At 47.3% G+C, this 23,362-nt stretch overlaps 1 protein-coding gene across 1 annotated transcript in view; it reads left to right on the top strand.

Moving 5' to 3' along the window:
• MGAT5B (alpha-1,6-mannosylglycoprotein 6-beta-N-acetylglucosaminyltransferase B) overlaps window positions 1-23,362 on the top strand; it is a 188,155-nt gene that overhangs the window by 44,062 nt on the left and 120,731 nt on the right. The window lies entirely within an intron of this gene.

Raw genomic sequence — 23,362 nt, 5'->3', positions numbered from 1 at the left:
CCATGCAGTGTTGGGTAGTGGGAGGGGGGCAGCAGGGATTGCCCCCTGCCTGGCAGGACCCGGTGATCCGGGGCTCCCCACCACCCCAGCGCCAGGAGCTGGGGAGCTACTTCCGAGCTGGGAGAGGCGTGGGGGGATGGAGATTTGGCCGAATCGAATGGGGACAGTGATTCGAATCCCTGAATTGAATCCCTGTCCCCCAAATTGGCCAAATCCAAAGTGAATACTAGTTGCTTCGCACAGGCCTAGCTGTCATTACCACAGCTGTGCCACCACCACCGCTTCTCCCCGCTGCCAGAACACGGCTGAAGCCCCCCGACTCTAGGACAGTTAATATGGCTCCATGGGCCAGATCTGGTGCGCGAGCTGTATGGTGGGAGGCAACCCTGTGAGGAGAGAGGAGAAAATTAATTAGTTTCTTTGCTTGGTTGCCACGTGTCCTTTCCTCTAACTTCCCACTGTTTCTTCCCATCCCACCTCAGCAAACCCTTGGGGCTGATGTGGAAAGCCAGACAACTGAGCTCATTTTCCCTCTTCAGCAAATGCCAAGTGACAGCTTCTTCCAGGAATGACAAGGCTGCTTCAGTTACCCACAGAGTGTGGGACTCATTTTGATTTCCAGCCTTCAATTGTAGGGGAAAAAAAAGAAACAATAAAGGGGAGGCAGAAAAAAAATCTTGTTCTCCCTCCACAGCAGTAATGAAAACATCCCTATCTATAAATGTAAGAGTCCATTTGTTTTGCTCAGCTTCCTGGCTTTTCTTATTTATATGGAAATATGGAGTGAACATGTGTTAGCATGGAGATAGATAGTTGCAGTCTAATATTAAATACATTTCAATTTAGCCTGTGCCGAGAGAGGTGAAGTTATTCGTGGGGAAAACAATGTCAGGAGCTCTTTCTGTGCCTTCCCCAATTATGGCCACAGATTTGCAAGCCAGATTGATCCATCAGCTGGGGAAGTAGCTGGGGAAGTGGTGGTGGCAACGGGGAACCCAGAGGGTGTGCTGCAGGGATGTTTCTAACATCTGCCAGAATATGTGTTCCAGGGATATGGGCTGGTCTTGTGGTGAGACTCAAGTCTAGGACACCAATGCCTTATTTCACATCCCATGCCCCTGGAGTGCAGTAGCACTCCATATTGTCATTGTCTTCATCTGTTGTCGATAGGATGCGTGGTGCTATATGGTACATTGAAGCTTTATAGCTATCCCAGAAGATGCTCCTGGAGCATAATAAGCAAAAGGACACTTCAGTCCAAGTGTCAGGAAAAAGGGCATTTACCAAGCTCTGCAGAGTTGTGGTACCAAAATAAGATGACACTCTGTAGCAAGGTCAGGGTCCAGGGGTGGCAATGATGCCCCCTGGCAGCTCCTTGACCATGCTCTGCTCTGCCCCTAGGGCGCCTTGGCGCCTTTCCATCTTTCCTGCCATGCCTTGATGGTATATAATGATAAATAGGGAGGCTGCCTACAGGCCTTTTCATGGCCCCAGTTCCACTGACCTTCCCCCCCCCACACCCTTAGGGTTCCCTGGCACCCTACTAGTCCTCAGGCCTTTCACTGGGCCTCACTAGACCTTGGGGGCTTTGCTGGACCTTGCTCTATAACTGTGCCTCCAGGGCACCTCAAGCCTTAAGGGCTAATTGTGTGGCTCCAAATTCTTCCCTATACCATGCCCTATGCCTTGCAGGTGTTACTGTCATCACTGTTGTGGCTTCAGCCTCCACCCATTTACTTTAGCTAGGACTTCTAGCCTGGGCCCACTGTATCAGACCTGGCTTTGAGGCACTAGTTCTGATTCACTCTTTCTGGTCATTGGGCTCATGGTCCCTTGTCACAAAATGTTTGCACCCCTCTTGGGAGCTGGGCCCCCAGCCCCCGTTTGCTCTGTGCCTTGCGCTATGCCTGCTTTGGGTTCAGTAATCACTAGAGCCTTGAGCCTGCCCCTGGCAGGGTTCAAGGCAGTCGTGTGCCCCTTGGGCAGTAATGGGAGCTCTGTTTACCACCCCTTTGAAGTCCCAACCCAAACCACCAGTTAAAATGCAACACAAACACTAAGCCCCTGGGAAATAACAACGGTAGAAGCAGCCCTCTACCCTTTTAAGAGGGCAAACCTTCCTTCCCCCCTTGTGCTGGCATACCTCCCAGCCTGGGCTCCTTGTGAGCTCCTCAAGCCCCACTGTTCTTGCAGGCAGCAAAGCAATCCACCTAGCATCCTGGGGTTGCTGGAGCTCCTAATAGACTGGCTTCCCAGCCCCAGGCTTATATCCTCCCCAGGGCTCTGCCCACTTCCAGTTAGCAAGCTGCTTGCAGGTGCTTGCTAACTGCTTCATTTGCCCTGCTATCCTGCCAAGTGGCAGCTGCTGCACCCTGTCTGTCTTGCAGTACTCCCACATTGGGCTGCTTTTCTCTTAGAGAAACAGGAGAGTCCCAGGCTCTGCGTTACACGCTCGCGGTCCTATCCTCCATGAGTTATTACCGAAAAAGTTTTGTGGGACTAGCTATGGTAGTTCAAAAGTCATGCAGGGTGAGCAGTCCAGGAGGCACGTTTTCCCCTTTAACGCAGGAGTCTGAGGCAGTTCCAGCAGCACAGCAGTCATCGCTGAATGAAAAGGAGTTTGACCAGTCTGAAGTTATTGGTTTCCATTTCTTATGCTGGCGAGCAGGGCAAGGGTGGTGGATAGATGGATGAATAGATTAAGTAGACAGACAGACAGGCAGATAAGGTATAAACCACTTAATCAGTCCTACTCATGGCCAGCTTAGGTCTGCTTAATTTAACTGATTGCGAAGGAACAGATTTATCGCAAGTGCATTTTGATGATTCTTGGCAATAGATTAATGGCACATTCACTGCAGTTGTGAAATGCCAATTGAAATAGCAGGCCCATGAGCTGATCCGCAGGAGTTACAGGTGCCAATCGATGCTGCTGGTACGGAAGCCCCAGCACGCAACTCTTGTTCAGTTCATGCTGCCTCCCTGCTTTATTGTGCTTGCTGAGTGGGTCAATCTTTTCACTGGATAGTTAAGAAATATAAATATAAAATTGATAGTGAATCTTAAAGGGCTCCATTCATATTAACCCAATCCTACACACACACACACACACACACACACACACACACACACACACACACACACACACACACACACACACACACACACACACACTCACTCACTCACTCACTCACTCACTCACTCACTCACTCACTCACTCACTCACTCACTCTCTCTTTAGGGTACTTTTATCTTTTATCTACAGCTAGGGGAATGACCAACCCCCTCCTCAGTCCATGCAGCCTAAGGTGTAAGCATCAGCAGGCAGCATTTGCGCTTCGGCCCTTTGTTAGGGGAAGCTGCAGCTTTCTTCCGGAGAGCACCTCAGTGCTGGATCTGATCTCTACCCTTGATCAAGGATTGCTCCGGCTTGCTGACCTCTCAGAGTTGCTACAAAGCTTATCTGTTGGGGACAGGGTTGTGACAGCTGAGATCATGCTAGGGAGTTTGGGGCTTAACGGCAGGGTGGTTTTGTCACTGAGGGAGATGACAGCAAGACAGGATGGCTTTGGCTCTGGGTTTGGCCCTGTTTATGTTGGGTGTATGGGCTGTGATTTTAATGGGTTGCCTGTCAGATGTGGCCAGGGTCATTTGCTCATTGACTTCTTGATCTTTTAATCTGTTCAAGTCAAAATCAATGCAGATAGCAAGCAAAGTAGCACAGAAGTTGGTGGGGAAATGCAAACTAGTATTTGCTGCTGAGAAAGCAAAAGAGAGAAAAGGGGATTTCGGAGGCAGGCCTCAGCCACCTCAGGGGCATGCTGGCTGTGAGAAGAATGATGCCCTAGTCATTAGGATGCCGAGCTAGGATTTGGGAAACCTGGGTTTCAAGTGTCTGTGGTACCTGAGACTTCCCATGTGATCCTGGGCAAGTACTTTGTGCCTCAGTTCCCCACTTTGGATGAAATGGTTTAGAGAGAGATGATCCTCCTTTCTACCCTACTTTTCTATGATTCTATTTGCCGAGTGGTGAAAATAGTACTGCTTGGCCTACAAGGAAGAGAGGGGGGTGGTTCTGAGGAAAAATACATTAATAATATGTGAGGTGCTTTGATATTCCAGTGATGGGGTGATACACATGCCACAGATGAGGCAACAACCATTTAAGAAGGCAGAGCAACTTTTAGGACTGGAAGCAATTGAAGCGAGTGCAGAAGGGTCCTTTTCTCTCTCTGCATTGGAGGGGGTGTGTGCTCCACAAGGAAAATCTAACGGAGCAGCAAGTCTTTGCTTCTGGGAATGCTCTCTCCTAATGCAGCAGTATCCTAGACAAGTGCAAGCCATGCCTTGGTGTAGTACTGGGAGCCTGCAGAATTCACTGCAATGCTGACAGCCTATTAAAGCAGTCAGGTAGCCTGACCTGATAGGAATGATTGCACTAAAGATGGAAGATTCAGACTTTCCTTGTTAGTGACTGAGAGAGGCCTGTGCTGACAGGGAGGGGCACATGGCATGCCTTTGCTGGCGGTGAAGGCAACTGGTGGAACCAGCTGGCTGAGATGAGTGATGGGGGCTGTGCCTGCAACAATCAAGGAGCAACACCCTAGTGGCCTCCATGTCGCACCTGCTGCAATCCAGTGTGTTCTCCATTTCCCTTTAAACACAGTGCTTCATTATTGAGGTGCTGGAACACATCACTCGGGCAGGATGGATTTATCTGACTGCCTGTCAAACCGATGTGCACTCATCGGTGCCTCTCTGGTTGGTCTGTTGCGCACACAACTGTGGCCGTCTCTCTTCTCCCTTTGGAGGTTTTGCTAGTTAGTGTCAGGGTGAGGTGCCAGCTGGGGATTCTTGGGGATGAGCCTTGAGCACAGGATTGACTCCTTCCCTAGGAGTCTGTTTTGTTCAGTCTCCCTCTCCACAGCTAGGCCCACCCCAGCCACCTCAGGATGTCACATCTGTCTTCTCAGAGCTGGGAGGGACAGTATCTCTTGGTTTGGCTTAGCTCTGGGATGGCCAAGCCATGGCCCATATACCACAAGTATAATGGGCACTTCAGCTACTGTGTGGCATGCAAGCCCTGGGTGCTCATTAAACAGATGCACCAGAATGGATGTAGGGGAGCAAAGCAAGGCAGAGATGTCAGGTGTCACTGTAACAGGGTGGGCTGTGATCTCCCCTAGTGCCCCCTTTACCATGCCAAGTTTGCCTCAAAGCACCCTCAAGTCTCACCTGCCATGTCTTTGATGTTATTGTATAATAGGGAGGCTGCCTATCAGTCCTCTTGGACACTGTTTTCTGCTGTACCCTGGCTCCAATCAGTAATGGGTATCTTGGTGCACCTCAGCCTTATGGGCTATGCATGGCTCCAACCATCCCTTTACTATGCCCCAAGCCTCACAGATGTAACCGACGTTGTTCAGTCTCTCTCTGCACCTTCTCTAGCGCTCGGGCTCTCCGCAGCCCTGTCTCTCTCTGCGCCTCCCTGGGGCTCCTTGCTACCCCCTCCCTGGGGCTGGGGGTTCCCATGCCGCCATGGGTCCCCTATGAGGCCTTCTCCAACCCCTAATAGCCTCACCCAAACCTCCGGTGTAAACAGCAAACACAAAACATAAACCCCTGGGCTATAACATGAATTCTAGCCGCTTAGTTGTAACATCCTTCGAGCTGCCCCAAGGGTGCTCCATCTCTCCCCCACTATCAGCCTGCTCGTGCAGTCCAACCGCTCCTCTTCACTTAGGCAGAGCTCCCTCCCCCTTGGTGGCCAGCAGCCAACTCCCCCCTGGCCTCAGGCTTGTGATTTATATAGGCACCGGGCCCTGCCCCTTCCGGTCAGCGGACCAGACAGGTGAGTCACTACCCTCGTTAACTGGTTGTCCCGGCACCCTGCACCTGGGTCCTTATCTCTGCTCTCAAAGCAGCAGGCACCTTAGTGCCCTGCTACAGTCACCATCAAGGCCTAGGTTAACTCTTCCCCGCCCTGCCCCTGCTCTGCTCCACAAAGCTGGAGGCTCAAACCCCTAGCCTCCGTTCCAGTGCCACAGGGACAAACTCTTTCCATTCTGGGAAACAGCAGAGGGTGCTGCAGGTACGGGCTGAGGACTATCAGCAGATCTGTGGCGTGACAGCTTGTGGCACACCTGCCAGCAAGGTTGGCCACCACTGAGCTAGACATCCAGGTGCCAGCATGACCATAGTTTCAAGACAGCCATGGTGAAGGAAGCCAAGGAATTTCTTTCACTTCACAAGACTTGAAGGAGGCGCTGGGAGGCTGGTGCTCGAACACATCTACTTTTCCAACAGCAAAGAGGATTGAATTGTTCAGGCCCTTGCATGCTTTCCTGTTTTTTGAAGCTGAAGACCTAAGCTGGGACTGGGGGGAGCTGGAGCTGATTGTAACTGAGGTGGGAGTCACTGGGGAGTGAAAAACCATCTGGTGAAACTGGAGCAGGTTCTTGACTGAACTTTGCAGCTGAAGATCCTGCAGCACGTTCTCCTTCCATGCTGACCTGCCTCCCCACACCATCCATCCACACGCAGGCAGACAAGGTTCTTTGGGTAAATGTGATATCTTTTATTAGATCAATTTAAATAATTGGCAAAATTGTTCTTTACAAGCTTTTGGGCACAAACGCTCTCCTTCAGGCATAGGAGGAGTGGAGCTAGTGTTATGACACCTGAAGAAGGGTGTTTTTTGCCTGAAAGCTTGCAAAGAACAATCTTACCAACTATTTAGTTGGTCTAATAAAAGCTATCACATTCACCCAAAGAACCTTGTCTGCCTGACACCATCCATGAGATTCATACGCGAGGCTCAAATGGTAAAGCAGAGCTGTATCTTAGCTGCTGTGACAGGGGCACCATCAAACATCTCCCAGATGAAAAGCCATTTCACTTTTTAGTCACATTTTCTGGGTAGATTTAATACTTGTGGAACTGAGGGACTGGTAGCCCTGCTTAGGGGAAGGCAGGCACTATAGTGGATGCTGTACGACTCTGCCTCTCTGAGCTGCAGCACCCCTGTTTTCCAGCCTTGGACGATCCTTCTGTCACCGCTCTGCAGCTCTGCTGATGGTCCTCAGTGTTGATCTGCGGCACCCTCTGCTATTTCGGTTGTGGGCTTTCTATCCACACAAAACTCACTCCCACAGAATCGCTGATGCCTCCCTTTTGTGACCTATGATACCCTCCAGTTCTGCGCTCCCCACTTCATCCCTCAGCTTGACTGACATGCTTCAACCCTACTGTGTGCTAATTCAGAGCCCATTCCCAGCTCTGCATTGCTGCTGCCTTACTCAGATATCCGTGTAGTAGTATAGCTGTGCCACCTTTTTAGACCCAAAGCACTTCATGCTATTCCAGTTCTTCCTGCAGTCTAGGCTTGCCTGCATTCATATTTCCAACAGTGAATGTAAATTTAAAGGAGAAAAGAGTTCAGTTCAGTTTTTCATGCCCTTCATATCCCTCATTTCTTATTACCAAATCCTATACTTAGAGAAAGAAACTAAAATGGCAGGGCCTTTTAATTCGGTGGGGAGTAAGAAAGCTCTGATGCTTCAGTATGGAGTTAATTCATCTGGTATTTTTGGTGGACATAAGTAATATTTTACCATCTCTGAACAAATTCTTTCCTTGTGCTTGCGCTTTCAGCTGTTACAGGACAGCCAGACAGGGATATGACTGATTTCTGTAAGAGTTAACAGCAAATCAGGCATGTTATGAACAACAAAGATGCCTTGTGTAACCACATATTAAATGTCAGAAGGATGTTCCACTACCTTTGAACTATTCTGAGAAGATAAAAGGTGGGAGTGACATGCTGCCTGACTTTCTAAGCAGCATCCCTGCTTTGCTCCAGCTCTAAGCAGCCTGTATAGGCAAAATGGACTCCCATAAAGCTACAGGTTAATACAGATTCTTTCAAACTGGCTCCTGGCAGGGACCCCTTCAGAGCTGCCTTGTCCGGATGGAAACAGGCATCCTTCTGCGTTTGTCTGGGGGTGGTTCACAAGCCATAAGGAACATGTTGCCTGAGTCTTGTAACTTCCCATGAAAGGGAGAAATTAAATTAATAATGGGTCATTTCCATATCAGCCTCTACCCTTGTGGCCTGTTTTTGGTCTTTCGGTAGAGTTAGACCATGATTTTCAGAGTTGCTGAACATCCTCAACTCTCCCTGGTCCTAGCTACTCCTAGCCTTAATGTGGGTGCTTAGGGAGGAGATTTTTCCCACTTGCATACTGTGAGCAGCCAGCTGTAGCATGTATAATAGGCCTGTAAGAATAGGGAACTATTTGATTCAGGTTCGGATCCGGCTGATTTGGATGCCAGTGATTTGATTCGGAGCTCCAAATTGGTTTCCAGCTTTGATTCGGCTGAATCGGCGCCGAAGTTTTGAAGCTGATTCAGAGATTCGGCCATAGGGTATAATAGGGAATCAATGAACTATCTGTAACTTTTTTGTTGTTCGTCTGATTTGGATGAAATTTTCGTGGATAGTAGCCTCTGCTGAGAGCATGAAGCTTACCAAGTTTTAAGGAGATAAGTGCAAGTGTTCGAGGGAGACTGCACCCCAAATCCTTGCAAACAAAACTCATGTCACATGTATGTGTTACACCACAGTGGGGTGATAGCTGCAGGGGTGGTGGCCCCTGCTGAGGCCACAAAGCCTGCCAAGTTTCAAGGAGATAGGTGTAGGGGTTTGGGGGAAACTGCACCTCAAGCTGCGGACAAGCAAAACTCATGCCATGGGTGACACTGCATGTGCTAGCCGCTCCTGCAGCCATGAAGCCTGCCAGCTGTCAAGGAGATCGGTCCAGGGGGGTTCTGGGGCCCTGCACCTCTAGCTGCTGACCGGCAAAACTCGTGACACGGGTGCTTGTGCAACTGACTGTCTCAGTCTTGGAGCAGTTGATTGTCTGTATTGTTTATTTCCTCTTCTTAGTCTGTGGTTTTGTAGGTGTTAATTCTTGCTCGTTAACTCATTACAATAGCTAGCTACTGTGTATTGAGCTGGTCCCTGAGTGAATCATGATCGATAGGTAACACAGTAGCTTAGCAGCCAGGCCTGCAGTAGTCTTCCTCCCACCCCCCATGCCCGAAGACAGTCAGTAGCTAGGGGTGCAGGGCCCCAAAACCCAGAAGCACCGATCTCCTTGACAGTTGACAAGCTTCGTGGCCGCAGCAGGGGCTAGCAAGTCTGCAGCTTTCATCCCGCTGCGTCTTAACACACACAGGGTCATCTGTGTCATGAGCTTTGCCTGTCAGCAGTTTGAGGTGCAGTTTCCCCCAAACCCCTGCTCCTGTCTCCTTGAAACTTGGCAGGCTTTGTGGTCTCAGTAAGAGCTACCAGCCCTGCAGTTTTCACCCACACATGTGGCACAAGTTTTGCTTTTAGAAATTTGGGGTGCAGTTTCCCAGAAACCTCTCCACCTATCACCTTGAAATTTGCCACGCATCATGCGCTCAGCATCCCTGCAAGTTTAATCTGAATCGGCCAAAAGACAACGTTATAGTTATTTCATTGATTCCCCATTATACCCTATGGCTGAATCTCCGAATTTTTTCTGAATCGATTCGGAAGGTCTAAAGCTTCCTGTGATTCAATCCGGATTCGTAGATTCAGCCTCCAAATCCAAATCATGATCCAAAGCTTTGCACAGCCCTAATTTATAACTCTTTAGTACTATACAGAAGTTATGTTGCAGGAACGTTTTTTTCATGTCATGACGTTATGTGGCTCCATTAACAACCCAGATTCTGTATTTAACATGATCCCCTGCACCAGGGAGTTCCATAAGACAAGAACATACCACTGGCTGCATTGCAGAGCCTCTTCAGAGACAACTCCCAGCTGGATGGTTGGCTGCAGCTATGCTAGAAGTACATATGTGGTGACTGTCTCTGGTTCAAAATGGTGGGGATTGAATTGAGCCACTTCAGAGCTAAAAGCATGAGCTGCTACAGCAGAAGTAGAGCTGACACTACCTGGCGACTCTGATTCTCTGTATTGGCAAAGAAAGGGACTTGATACACCCACCTCCTGTAGGTTACACATGTGCTTGGGTTCTGGGGCACAGTGCAGGGAAAGGATATATCATGTAACCCAGTGCTGTGTACACATTTGATTGCTACCTACTTTACCCAATTCAGCAGTGAGCCTCACTTTGTGAGTAGCTGAGCTGTCAGCCCCCTGCCATTTTAGAGGCAGTGACGAGCATGTTGTGTTGGAGGTACCAAGTGTGATGGTACCTGTGCATGTAAGGTTGCTACAGTAGGAGTGCCTAGCCATGGTGCTGGAGTGATGGAGGCAAGATGCAAATGCTTGTGGCTTGTTCATAAACCCATGGAGAAGTGACTATATGTTACAGCTTCCCTTCCTCCATGAATTCCTCCTTGGGGTCACTAAATGTGACCTTAGCTGCATGTTCAAAGGCACCATTCACATCCTATACCTGCAATCCAGTGGTGGCCAGTTGTTCATCTGCACCTGCTGCATCATCTGCACCACCTGTCCCCTTACCATGGTGACATTCCCTATCAACATGAAGGAAAGAGCAGGGAATCTGTTAGACTAAGCTCCAGCATTCAGTTAGGAAGCACTGGCTAGTGGCTTCCCTTGCTATGTCCCTTAAGTCCCAGGACCCATTTGGGACAGTCTCCTTCTGTCTCTGGCTGGAGTGCTGAATACTGATCAGCTATTATTTGGCCTGATCTCAGTGCTAGGTGATGTCTGTGGGCAGTGCAGAGGTTAGTTGACTCAAGAGAATATGAATACTTTCCTGGTACTAGCTGTTTTTTTGGGGGAAAGCAAAATATAATCAAACATTGCTTTTCCAGTAGGATCTGAACTCCTCCAGGCTGCTTTGAAAATCTCCACCTAAATTCGTATGTGACCTTCAAAGAACCGGACTATTTGCATGTGGGTTATGCAGAGCTGATGGAAAGGTGATTTCCTAACTCCTCTAGAGTTCCTAAGGGGTGACATGCCCATACAATTTATACAAAGATGATGCCAAGATGCCAGGGGCTGCGATAGGAGTGAACTTGAAATGAGGACCAGGAGCTTGATAGAGATCTGCTTCATCCAGCATCTTTGTTTGAGCTTGAGCTACAGAACATGAGTTTCTGCAGCTGCTCCCAGACTTACTTCCTCCAAAGCAAAGCCAGCTAAATTTATGATTTCCAACACCCCACCATACTGCTCAGTGAAATGGTTTTCAGTGCATTATCCAGTCCCCAAGACCGATGTGCTTTTGTCTTTGTCATGTTGAGTCTCCTAGTGTTCTCAGCTGCTCTCTGCTCCTCTGTGGTCTCTTCTATGTTATATTCTTGAAAGTGAGGCTGAACACATCCTGACCTTGTTCCTATCTGACCTAAACTCCACTACCTGTGTTAGGGCAGTGCAGGGGAACCATGGGGTGGGCTGTGTCTATGCTGTATCTGTGTATACTGTATAGCAGTGCAGAGAACAAGCGTTCCTCACTACACCCCTGTGTCGGCCTTTAAATGAGTAGCCCTTGTTGGGACATCTGTGCAGAACTTAATTCACAAAGAGCATAGACGCTTCAGTTAATTCACCTTATGAGTACATTTGCCTTCCCTTGGGCTATTCTGCAAGGCTTTAACCACTGCAAATGTCAACAATCCAGTTGATGAATATTCCCCCATTTTCCTGGGATGTCACAATAGACATCACTCTTTAGGGTATGTTTGCTTTCCCCCATTTTCATCCAATTACTTAGCTATATAAGCTCCTTGGAAGCACCATAAACAATTCCCCTCCTCCTGTTGTGTTTACTAGCATGCCTTATGCAATACAGTAACCTATGATTGATTGTGATCATTATTTCAGAGTGCAGCTATGAAAAATTCTGTCAGGTTCAATGATTGCCTTTAAAGAGTGTCTGCCACTCAGAGAAATTGTCAGAAAGCTGTCATACTTTACCAAACTCCAATTAATCTGTTGAGCAGTTTTACTTGTGTTTTCTTTCCCATCATTGTTTGATTATCAAGGGTAATTAGAAGAGTTCTTCTTTGTAATCAGTGGAGCTGTTTGAATGTTTTGTTTTGCTTTTTAAAAATCCTTATCTGCAAGTATATTCCTTTTGTTTTAGTGTTTCTGAGTTGAAGATGGGTTCATATCATTTTTAGTTTGCATATATTGAAAGACCAATGATGAAAGCTTCACTTCTTAAAAGAATTTTCACCACTGGTTAAAGTGTTTTTTAAACCCCCCAAACCATACAGTCCTTAGCACAAACTATTCTTTATCCAACAATTTGTACCAGGAAGTACAGTTACTCCTAATTTCTTTGTTGCTGGATGGCTTGCTTAAAGTTTCACCTTTCCAGAGAAAAAGAAAAATATTAACAGGTATAGTGAAATGTTCATTAACCAAACGTTTAGCTGAGAACAGTTATTTAGATGGTACTAGTGAGGGTGAAATTCATCCCCCTGTGGAAGGCCAATGTGAGGTCTATAAGGTGCTAAAGGCCAACACTATACCTGTTCTAGTGGTGCGCAGATCTTGTGCTGTGTGTCTACATGGGTGAGAATTTCACAATGAATAGTATTGTATCAAAATGCATAATCTGCTCTACTACTCGGGCTGTTCCTCCTGCTTGGGCTATTCCTCCTGCTTCTTCCAGACAGTGCTGCCATTTAAGGCCATTACAGGAAAGGAGATGCAGAAACATTACAGAAGATTTGAATGGGATCTATGGAAAATGCTGTCAGCCAAACTGTGAGCTGTGGTATGTATTGATGGAGGGCTCCCCTTACATTGTGACCCACGACATCATGGAGTGTAGAAAATGGCGGCTTCTCTGGGGAGGCTGGGAAGACAGAGACACCAAAGGAGTCTCCCTTGAGGAGTAGACCCTTGATTCTGTCACCCCAGTGTAACAATGCAGAAACCAGGCACCAAACTGATGCACAGCTGGGTATGAGTTACAGTTGCTACCCAGGGCAGTTCGTGGGGTAGAACAACCATTGCATTGCTCCTTAGTTGAGACTCTTGGGGACTCAGCCTTTAAGCCTGATATAACAGGATATAAAACATTTGCATTCGAGTGCCTCTGTAAGAGCTGTGCCTGCCCCAGATATGCTGCAGAGGTGGGGTTTTTTATGATGGGATTTGCTCTTCCCTTGTCAGTTCTGCGGGTGTCCAGAATTGCGCTTCAGGTTTAGAACAAATTAATCCTGGCTCTTGCGTTTTTAAAAAGAGTTGCTTCAGCACTTTTCTTTCTTTCTTTTTTTCTAATGAGACACACTTTCCAAGAGATATAGTAATCGTTGCCAAAAAATGTCAAATATTTCTTGTTATCCTTCTTAAGCTGCTGGAACAAAAACCAAAGACTAAGAGAGGCCTTGGGAAAAGAGAGCTTCAAATTTGGGTGGCTGGAGACAAGGGGGAGGAGAAATACCACTTTCGCCCCACCGTTTTCTGGCAGTGCAAGTGCTGTATGAAAAGAAAATCTAGCAAAGAACATTTTTATTGCTTATTCCCCAGGGTCGCATGTGTGTCTTTTTTCCCCCTGAAAGGAACAAATCTCCCTTGTCTACAGTGCAGCTCGGAGAGCTTTGCTATCAGAAAGGGTCTTGAAGTCTCTCAAAATGACTGTGAAACTGGATCACGAGGACAGCACTGGGTATAATGTCAGCTTAAGTCAGTGGGAGTGTGGGAAGAGAGGTGTCCTCTTGAATAAGGAACTACATTTTGACTTGGGGGACTGGCCTGCCAGACATTTCTTGTGTGATCTTAGGCAAATTACTGAGACTTTCTGGAAATGGCTGAGAAACTGAGGTCCAGAAAGACTCAGTAATAAGAAAAGTAATAGGAATTGCTGAGAAGAACTGATAGAAGCTTGGTGCCTAAATGAGATGAGCTCTATGGAAAATCCTGCCCCATATCATTCTGTGCCTCAGTTTCCCCATATGCACAGTAGTGCTTAGGGCACGGGCAGGTGTAGCTGAACACTGGTGTAACTGGTATTACAACTTAAAAAAATAGTGGGCAGACTGCGTAAACCCCTAAATCAGGATAACTATTCAATTTGGTGGAAGAATTGCCGCTGAAAGATTCAGGGGCAAAACTGCTCCACTATGTACTGTTACTGTCACTATGTATGATACTGTTCATATCCATCCCAGGATAGCTGCTTGCCAAAGGCAAGCAAATTATTTATTGCCGAGCCACTTCCTAGTAGTGAGGTTCAGCTGAGCCACACACTGTGAGAACTACCCCAGGATAGCTGCAAGTCTGTCCATCCCTGATCATGGTGTCCTTTTATACTGGTATACAGAGTGGATGGAAATTACTTTGGGGGAAGTGTTCTGTTCAGTCCCTAGTGCTGAACCATCTCATAGATGAAAGGGTTGAGATGTTCGTGTGCGTTGGAAGACGGGTAAATCTATCTTGTTATTCCTGAGGTTCTCTAAGGTGATGCAGGGCAGAGAAAACCTTGTTAATAAAAATAAGCAAGTAGGTACAAGGCTGGTCAGATTTGCAGACTGCTTTCTTTGCTTGTGTGATGCCACAGTGTGTTTGCATCCTCTTCTTACCATAGTCAAAGGCACCAGGGCTGTGTGTGTGTGGAGCTTCTTCAAAGTTACCTGGCAGGAAGAGTGAAAGGGCCAGCAGCTTTTGTCCTTTCTCTTGGAAGGAGGCTGTGCTACAGCCAGTTCCTTTAATGTGGTTAAAAATAGCTCTCCCGGCATGGCTTCATTCCCTCATTAAGGACTTTTTAACCAAGAATTCTGGCCTGCCTGCCTCTGCCAGTCACAGATTGGTGCGCTTGCCTTTGTGAGGGGCCGGCTCTGCCTGAGCACTGCCAGCTGCCGCTTAGATTTCAAATAATTGGGAACAGTAAATGACCCCTTTTAATTAAACAAATGCAACCCAGTTAGAAACCCTATGCAACAGCCCAGGCTGGAGTGCAGCTGTAAATCACCCTGGCTCTCAAGTTCCTGCATTTGCCTCTGAGGAACCCCCATCAGCTGAGATTTTGCACTTTCCTGGCAAATGCATGAAGAGTTATCTCCCTCTCAGCTGGGCAAATTCAGGTGTGATCCTCCCTGCCTTTGCTTGTCTCACCCCTCTGAGATATTCTACCACATCCTGAGTGACCACAGCATGGCTTAGGAGAAAAGGTCTCACTACATGTTTTATGCAATAAATAAAATTAACTCTCATTATGCCAGCCTTTGTCTCTTTCTTGTGTCCTGTAGACCATGTCCTTTTGCGAGCTGCAATATGGGGCAACCAAAACTAGTTTTTTTCTGATGGCTTAGCTGGCTATGCAAAGGTGCTATGCATTAAATACAAACACAGAGCACTCATTAAGGCCTATGGACCCTGAAGTGCTCCCTTGAGGTCCTTTTATATATCTGTTTTTCAAGGCTGATTTCTACTAGGAGTCGCTGGGGGTCCTCAGCACCTCTGCAAATCAGGCCCATAAAGCCAGATAACTCCAGGAACCAGCTAGATTTTCAAAGCCCTGAACTCTGCATGGGCAAATGCCTGCATCCATGTGGAGCCCTCTGTAGACTCAGGGCTGAAGGTGGGACCTAGGAATTTAATTGATATTATGAGTTTGGGTTTTGAGGCCTTCTAGGCAGCTTATGACTTGTGGACCGAAACCCTTGACCCTTATTGGTGAAAGGAGACACGCACTCTAATAGTATACAACTGCATGCATAAATCTGTATCCAGAAATGTCTTCCTCATGCCTTCACATGCAGTTGTATTAGTGCGTCCAGCTGTTTTGCAAGTGCAAAATACTTGCTCTCTCTCTTGTCTCTAGCTTTGTAAACCCCAGGGGTCCTTAACCACTCTCAGTTTACCCCCAGCTGTATTTTCATCTTTGCTCTGGTGAGTCGCAATAAGGACTCTTAAGTCTTGCTTAGTATTGCCCACCATCTTTTCTAGTGGTCAGCTGGGATGGCCTTCCAGGAGACACTTCGTTGATCTGTTTTCTGTCATTTCAACTGTAGGGACAGTACAGATTTGGTAACTTCTAGAGACCATTTTCCTATAGCTGTGTTTCTTTCCAGGCTGTGATGTACATGGGATGCTACACTTGGTGCTCTAGCATCTTTGGAAGGTCAAGTTTCTAGTCTTTTTTTTTACCATTGCTGAGACTATTTACCTGTAGCATTATCTAGTTGGTTTTCAGATGACCTATCTGAAATGTTCCTAACTGCTTTACGTGAGATAAAAATGTTAAAACTATGTCCAGCTCCCAACTGGGAGGACAAGTGGATGTACCGACCGCCATCCCTTGGCTTAGTGAGTCTTACTGGCCGTAAAGGTTTGCTCAGAGGAGTCAGTCTTGTAGCCCATAAGAAGCTCCATGTTAGGGTTAGGAGCCTGCAAGCCTAGCCTTCTGAGAAGAGCTAAATGAAGTCTTTTGACATCCACAGAGCACAATATCAGAGGCCTCCATCTGAGCAACCAAGGGTAGGAATCTGCTTTAAATATACTAATTTAGGAATGTGTTTTTTCTGGGTTAATTTGTTTTTTCTTTTGAAATTTGATTTCCTTTTAAAAATGGTTTGGGGAGAAAATCAGAAGATGTAATAGCTAAATGATCTTAGTCAAGAATACATGACAGCCCTTGATGGCGGGCGTTAGAGCTCTGTGACAGCTTTAAAAGGCATGTTAAGGATTAGCTTGTAATTGCACATTAAGGACTTTTTACAATATCAAGTATTTGCAAGGCTGCTTCAGAGCAAACACTTTATTGCGTGCATCTGTGACTAGACTTATAAAAATACAGCTTGCTGTCCCCAGACTGCTGACTGTGATGCTCTTTTCACTGTTACTATCTGTTGCATCAAGATGAGTCTTTAAAAAGTGTTAGCAGTTGGACTGAGAATTTCTCTCTTGTTCCTAATTGCTGGTTTCCAAGTTGGTCAGTATCCCATGACAAACTTTCCTAATGGGTATACTCCTCCTAACCCAGGGGCTGCTAAAAGCATGGTTGTGGGAGTTCTGCCTGAGCTGAAGGGGCCTGGGTTCAATCCCTGACAATAAGATGCAGCATGTGCTGGAACCAGGGGTGTTAGAGCTTCCCGGTCGGGTCTGAAATCAAATGATGCCTTTTGCTGCTTCACACATTGTCTCCTGTGATACAGCATCTGAAGTCAGAGTTTAGTAGATAAACAGACTGATCAGTGAGTCAGGGCAATATGTGGGGTAGATCTTTGTAGCAATGGGAACAGTGTTGATGAGATATGAGTATCCCCAGGGCCAGGCCTCTCTTGCAGATACATTTCCATTGCTGACATGCACATATAAGGGTCTGTCTTTGTGTCGCCTAAATGAGTAGTATTTGCTTGTTGTTTGACTTCACCAGAAGTCTGCCTCAGTCACCTCCTCCCACTTGGAGTTAGAGCGCGAGTTGCTTCTTGTTCTGCTTTGGTCCTTGGTCTGTGCAGCATCACCTTTGGTACCAACCTTTCCCTCGCTTCTGGCACCATTATTTTTCTTCACCTACATGCTCTGCAGTGCTGACATGCTGCTGTTAGTAATTGGAAGGCCACTGAGACGTGGAGCACACAAAGGGACCAGGTGTGCATAATGCACACACGAAGGGCTGATTTTTGTAGAAGCCCCGAAGGGGTAGGGAGAAAGGAGAGGGCTGAGTGTGCAACTGCCTACCATTCTCAGAGAGACGAGCCCCAACCTAAAACCTGGCTTGGGAGCAGCTTCTTCCTCCCTGCCAGAATGCTGGGGTGTTCAAAATGCAGTCCCCAATTGTGCAGGTCTATTTAGAAATGTGCAAGATACACAACTTATCCATCAAGGATGCCCAGAACACTTCTGATCTGCCCAGCATCCTCTGTTAACCTCCTGCTGCTTTGTAAATGAAATGTGCGGTGCCTTTTAAAGAATGCATGAGTGGAATAGAGGGGATCGGTGTAAACAGGATAAGTTAGGGGTTGCTTTAGTTATTTATTTATTAACTGGCATGAGCTGAACTGAAGTGAGATGGAAAAATATATTGTTCACCCCCTCACTTCATTCTGGGAAATTCAGATTACTAGAAGATGAGAGGACAGGTTGGATAGAAGACCACTGACTGCTTTGCATGGTAAATCCTATTTGCCTTCCCCTTCCTGTCAGATGGAGCAAGCACTGGGCAAAGTTAGAGAGAGATGACACATGATAAATGAAAATCTTAAGCCACTTGAAATGTAATTGTGGAATTCACAGCCGCAGGATCCTACCAAAGGAAATAAACCAATACTTCTCAAAATGATCTATGATATGAATGAGAATAGCACTTGTGGGTAGTTAGAAGGGCAGCCAGTCTCACTAGCTAAGCACTGGAGCTTAGGAAGAATTTCCTTCTTGATGATCTAACCTGGCATTGCTCAATGAGGGAACATTATGAAAACTTTGGTATTGAGAGCGAAGGTTTATGGCTCCTTTAAAATAACTGAGAAGGGTCACTGTTGTACTGGATGGACAAAGATGACATATACAAAGGTATGTAGACACCTGATGATGCAGGCTACCGTCTCAATCCGCATCCTCGAAGGGAATACACTTGGAACCCCAAGTTCCACTTTAAAAAGTCACTAAACTCTTGGGTAGTGCAAGAGGGATGTTGTAGCTGTGATGGTCCAGAAATCATGCAAGAGGCAAGGATTTCATAGGGTGATATCCGTTATTGGATCAACTGTGTAGCTGGGATAAAGTTAGACAAGCTTTTGAATGCAAGTCATTTTTCCTTGGTGCTCTGGCTTTCAGTTGAAGGTAGGTTGGCAAGTACTAAGTGCTACACAGTATGTAGATACCTAAAAAAACAGATGGACACTTAGGATTTTCAGAAGTGCCTGAGCAAATTAGGCACCTGACTTCCAATAGGGTATAGCAGGGCTGTCCAATTGGCAGTGTGTAGGCCAGCAGTGAGGGGTTAACATGAGGCCCCTGGGCTCCTATACAGCCATCCTCATTGCTCTGGCTGTAGAAGGGGTGGGAGCTTTGGGCTCCCCTCCCTCCTCTACCTTTTGCTGCATGCAGGGGATGAGATGGCATATCACGGCATGGTACAGCACAGCTTATTGTGCCAGGGGCCCTGAGGATGACTACAGACGTACCCATTCATGTTCTAATTAGAACATATTAGAACTGACTCCTAGTTTTGTAGTTTCTAGGGTCGGAAGGGACCTGAGCAGATTGAGTCCAACCCCCTGCCATGAAAGGAAAGAGTACTGGGGTCAAATGACCCGGCCAGGCATTCATCCAGCCTCCTCTTAAACACCCCCAGGGTAGGAGCCTGCACCACTTCTCTTGGAAGTTGGTTCCAGATCCTAGCTGCCCCGACAGTGAAGTAGCGCCTCCTGATATCTAACCTGAACCTACCCTCTGCCAGCTTGTGATAGTTACTTCTAGTTACTCCTGGCAGTGCTTGGGGGAACAGGGACTTCCCCAGTGCCTGCTGATCCCCCCTGCCTAGTTTGTAACAGGCCACTAGATCCCCCTCAGCCTTCTCTTGTGGAGGCTGAACAGGTTCAGGTCCTGTAGCCTCTCCTCGTAGGGCCTGCCCTGCTGCCCCCTGATCATGCGAGTGGCCTCCTCTGGACCCTCTCCATGCTGTTGCCATCCCTCCTGAAGTGCGGTGCCCAGAACTGGACGCAATACTCCAGCTGCGGCCTGACCAGTGCCGCATAGAGGGGGAGGACCACCTCCTTGGACCTGCTCGAGATGCATCTGTGGATGCATGCCAAGGTGTGGTTGGCCTTCCTGACTGCATCCCCACACTGCCGGCCCATGTTCATCTTGGAGCCAATGATGACTCCAAGATCCTTTTCTGCCTCTGCACTGACAAGAAGGGAGTTCCCCAGCCTGTAGGTATGGCGCTAGTTCTTCTTCCCCAGGTGCAGCATCTTGCACTTGTCAGTGCTGAAACCCATCCTATTCTCACCCGCCCACCCCTGTAACCTGTCTAGGTCCGATTGTAACCTATTCCTCCCTTCTAGCATGCCCACATCCCCCCACATCTTAGTGTCATCTGCAAATTTGAACAGGGTGCATTTTACCCCTTTGTCCAAATCACTGATGAAGATGTTGAACAGTGCGGGCCCGAGGACCGAGCCCTGGGGGACCCCACTGCCCACTTTCCTCCAGCTCGAAAATGACCCATCCGCGACTACTCTCTGGGTACGGCCCTCCAGCCAGTTAGTGACCCAATTGACTGTGTGGGTGTCGACACCACAGCCCCCCAGTTTCTTAATGAGAATGGGGTGAAAGACAGTGTCAAAGGCCTTCCTAAAGTCCAGAAAGACTACATCCACTGCAACACCTGCGTCTAAGGATTTGGTGACCTGGTCATAGAAGGCCACCAGGTTGGTCTGACAGGACCTGCCTCGAATGAACCCGTGTTGGTTGCCCCTAAGCATAATCTCCCCTGCTGGCCCCTCGTGGACATGCACCAGGATAGTTTTCTCAAAAAGCTTCCCCAGGACCAAGGTAAGACTAACGGGCCTATAGTTTCCTGGGTCCTCCTTCCTCCCTTTTTTGAAATCAGAAAGCTCCAGCATCATGTCACTGTCACGTGTATTAAGCCTCCCCATGTTTCAAAATGGCTGCAGGGCCACTAACTAAACCTTGTCATATGAGCTTTAGTTAAAGCATCCCTGTGGCTATTTTGAAATATGGGGCAGGGGTGTTAATACATGTGACTGTGAGCCATTTTAATTAGAGCAGCTATTCCAGAGCTGCTGGTATTAAACACCCCCAACCCCCTTACCCCCTACCTCAGAGCATGTGCATAGGCAACCATAGTGCCCGCGTGATGCGGTGCAGTAGGGGAGCCCGCAGCCAGGCAGCTGAAGGTGAGGCAGGCACCGCAGGTGGTGCGCAGTGTGGGAGGGCTGCAACCCCCATGGCTTGCAGTCCTTGACTGCTTACACTGGATAGCCCCAGGGTATAAGGCTGGTAGGAGACAAAATAGTTGTGTTCAAATTACCATCTCAGCATCCAGTAGAGAAGCAGCAACACTGCAACATTTTGCAAATTTGTTTTGTTTCCTCTCAGAAAGGAGAAATAATAAGGGTAAGACATTTTGAAAGAAGTATTTTGTCTTTTGAATTCAAAGCAGTGATTTTGTTTTTTGAAATGTTGTTCAGCTGTTTTGAAACTGTAAAGGAACCTGACAGATACTTGAATCTGTGACCAAATATTTCATTTCAGATTGAACAAAAGTTTTAATTCAACCTACAGTGGATTTTCTGGAAACAAACACTCCAACAAACCAAACAACAATTTGCACTGTGTGAGGTAGGCCCCAAACTGCCCAGGCCTGTCTGAAAATCCCCGTAAGGCTCATCGATACTTAGAGGTATCTAATAGGGCTGTGCGAAGCTTTGTCCCTGATTTGATTCAGCTGAATGTCCAAATCTGAATCAAATCAGAGGACCTCTTAATCTCTCCAAATTGAATTGGAGCCCTCCAAGTTGATTCGGAAAGATTTGAAGATTCAAATTTTTTTTTTTCTACATACCTCTAGGTACCAGGTGGCTCGTGAATGCTGCGATGCTGGGGTGGATGAAGCGTCTCACACAAGCGCGGGGGACTCCCCAGTGCTCTCGGCAGCAGACCTGGAAGTGGACCAGAAGTGCTTCTGGTCCACTTCCAGGTTCGCCACTACGCACGTGGAGGGCCTGCCCCCCCACTCCTGTAGGAAGCCCCAGCATTGCAGTGATCATGATCCACGCTGCTACCTAGAGGTATGTAGAAAAAACATTTAAATCTGTGTCTATGTATGCATTGGTGATTCTCCGAATCAGCATTGAATCTTCAGGTTTGGATTCAGCTGAATCAAATCAGGGACAGCGATCCGAATCAATGAATCAAATCACTGTCCTTGATTCAGGCCGAATTCGAATCGAATAGGGCCCACTTTGCGCACCCCTAGTATCTAAGTACAAAGCTCCCACTGAAATCCATTGATGGTGTCATCTGATATACTAATTTGTCTCTTTAGATATCTATGCACCTTTGAAATTCTTGCCCTAAGTTGCTTCTTGCAATGAACCTGGGGCCCAGTAAGTCACACCGGTTCTTTTGAAACCTTTGGCGAATTGTATCCAACCTTAATTGTCCATTAAACTTTTTCAAAACCAGACCAGTAGAAATCTGTTATTAACATTCAAAAAAGTCTCAGCTGCTTCTCCCATGAGTGGGCTAGGTTCTAGGATGTGCTGATGTCTCCTGGGAATCATTGGGTGTGTATACATGTGATCCCAAGAGCGGTTGGGGTCTATAGATCTGCTCTAATTAAAGCACCAGGAGTGTCTTGCGTATCAGCGTCCCTGCGCTACAAAATGGCAGTGGTGGCACTTTATCTCAAGCTTGTTGAATGAGCCTTAGATAAAGCACCCCTGCTGCCATTTTGAAGCTTGGGATGCTGATGCACGAGATGCTGGAAGCTGCTGGAGGACGACGATTAATCAAGTCTACTCCAAGGTGCTGTAATTACAGCGCCTTGGAGCAGCCTTGCTGCTTGTGTATAGGCACCCATTGATATCAACGCTGTACCAGCCAAAGAGAAGGAGAAGTCTCTTGGTGATTGCCTTGGGTGGCAATGTGGAGTGCTCCCACTCATCCTGAAACACCCAGGCCTGGCTGCCTGTGTTCTGGGAGGGTTTTTGCTTTGCTGGGTTACAGGAAATACAGCAGTGTGGAAAAGAAGATGCAGTATTCCAGATACTTTCCCAGATACTATGACAACTGTTGGTGTTTTCTGATTGGCTGTTTCAAGCACAGCTTTGGATTAATTTGAGTACCATCAAGTGCACCTGATAGATGGCTTGAATTACTTGAAATGCCTTTGGTTCAAAATGTGAATCCTGTGTGCGTAGAAATTAGTTGTGGGTACTGAAGAGGTATATAGAACCTGAATCAGAGGAAGCACTGGATAGCATAATGGTTTGCTGCATTGGCTATGGGTGCTGAGAAACCTGGATTCAAATGAGATTGGGTCACAAATTAAAAGAGTTTGACCTCACTCTAGCTGATGCACGTTTCATATCGCAAAACCACGACAGAGTTTGATATGGGCTGTTTTTACTTGCTTGTACCAGGAATTGCTGCAGCCTACTTCTTAGCATAAGGGAGCACATGGGTGGGTTCGTGTGCAGGGCAGTGATGGAGGAGGAGGATTTGAAATCAGGTTTCTACTTGGTGAGAGCTCAGCAGTCATATAAAGGGACGGCAACAGTAGCTCACGTTGTTCAGAGATGTATATTGTTTGTAGTCCTTCCTAATGCTCAGAGCAAGAGCTGATGTGGGTTGGGACTGAGGTCCACTGGTTGATGGGAGAGGTGTGTGGAGTCTGGGTGTGGA

Source organism: Crocodylus siamensis, chromosome 8 (assembly GCF_052110815.1).
Source record: "Crocodylus siamensis isolate JL-2025a chromosome 8, ASM5211081v1, whole genome shotgun sequence".
Lineage (NCBI taxonomy): Eukaryota > Metazoa > Chordata > Crocodylia > Crocodylidae > Crocodylus > Crocodylus siamensis.
Note: the sequence above shows the minus strand (reverse complement) of the source record. Positions and strands in the feature narration are given on the sequence as shown.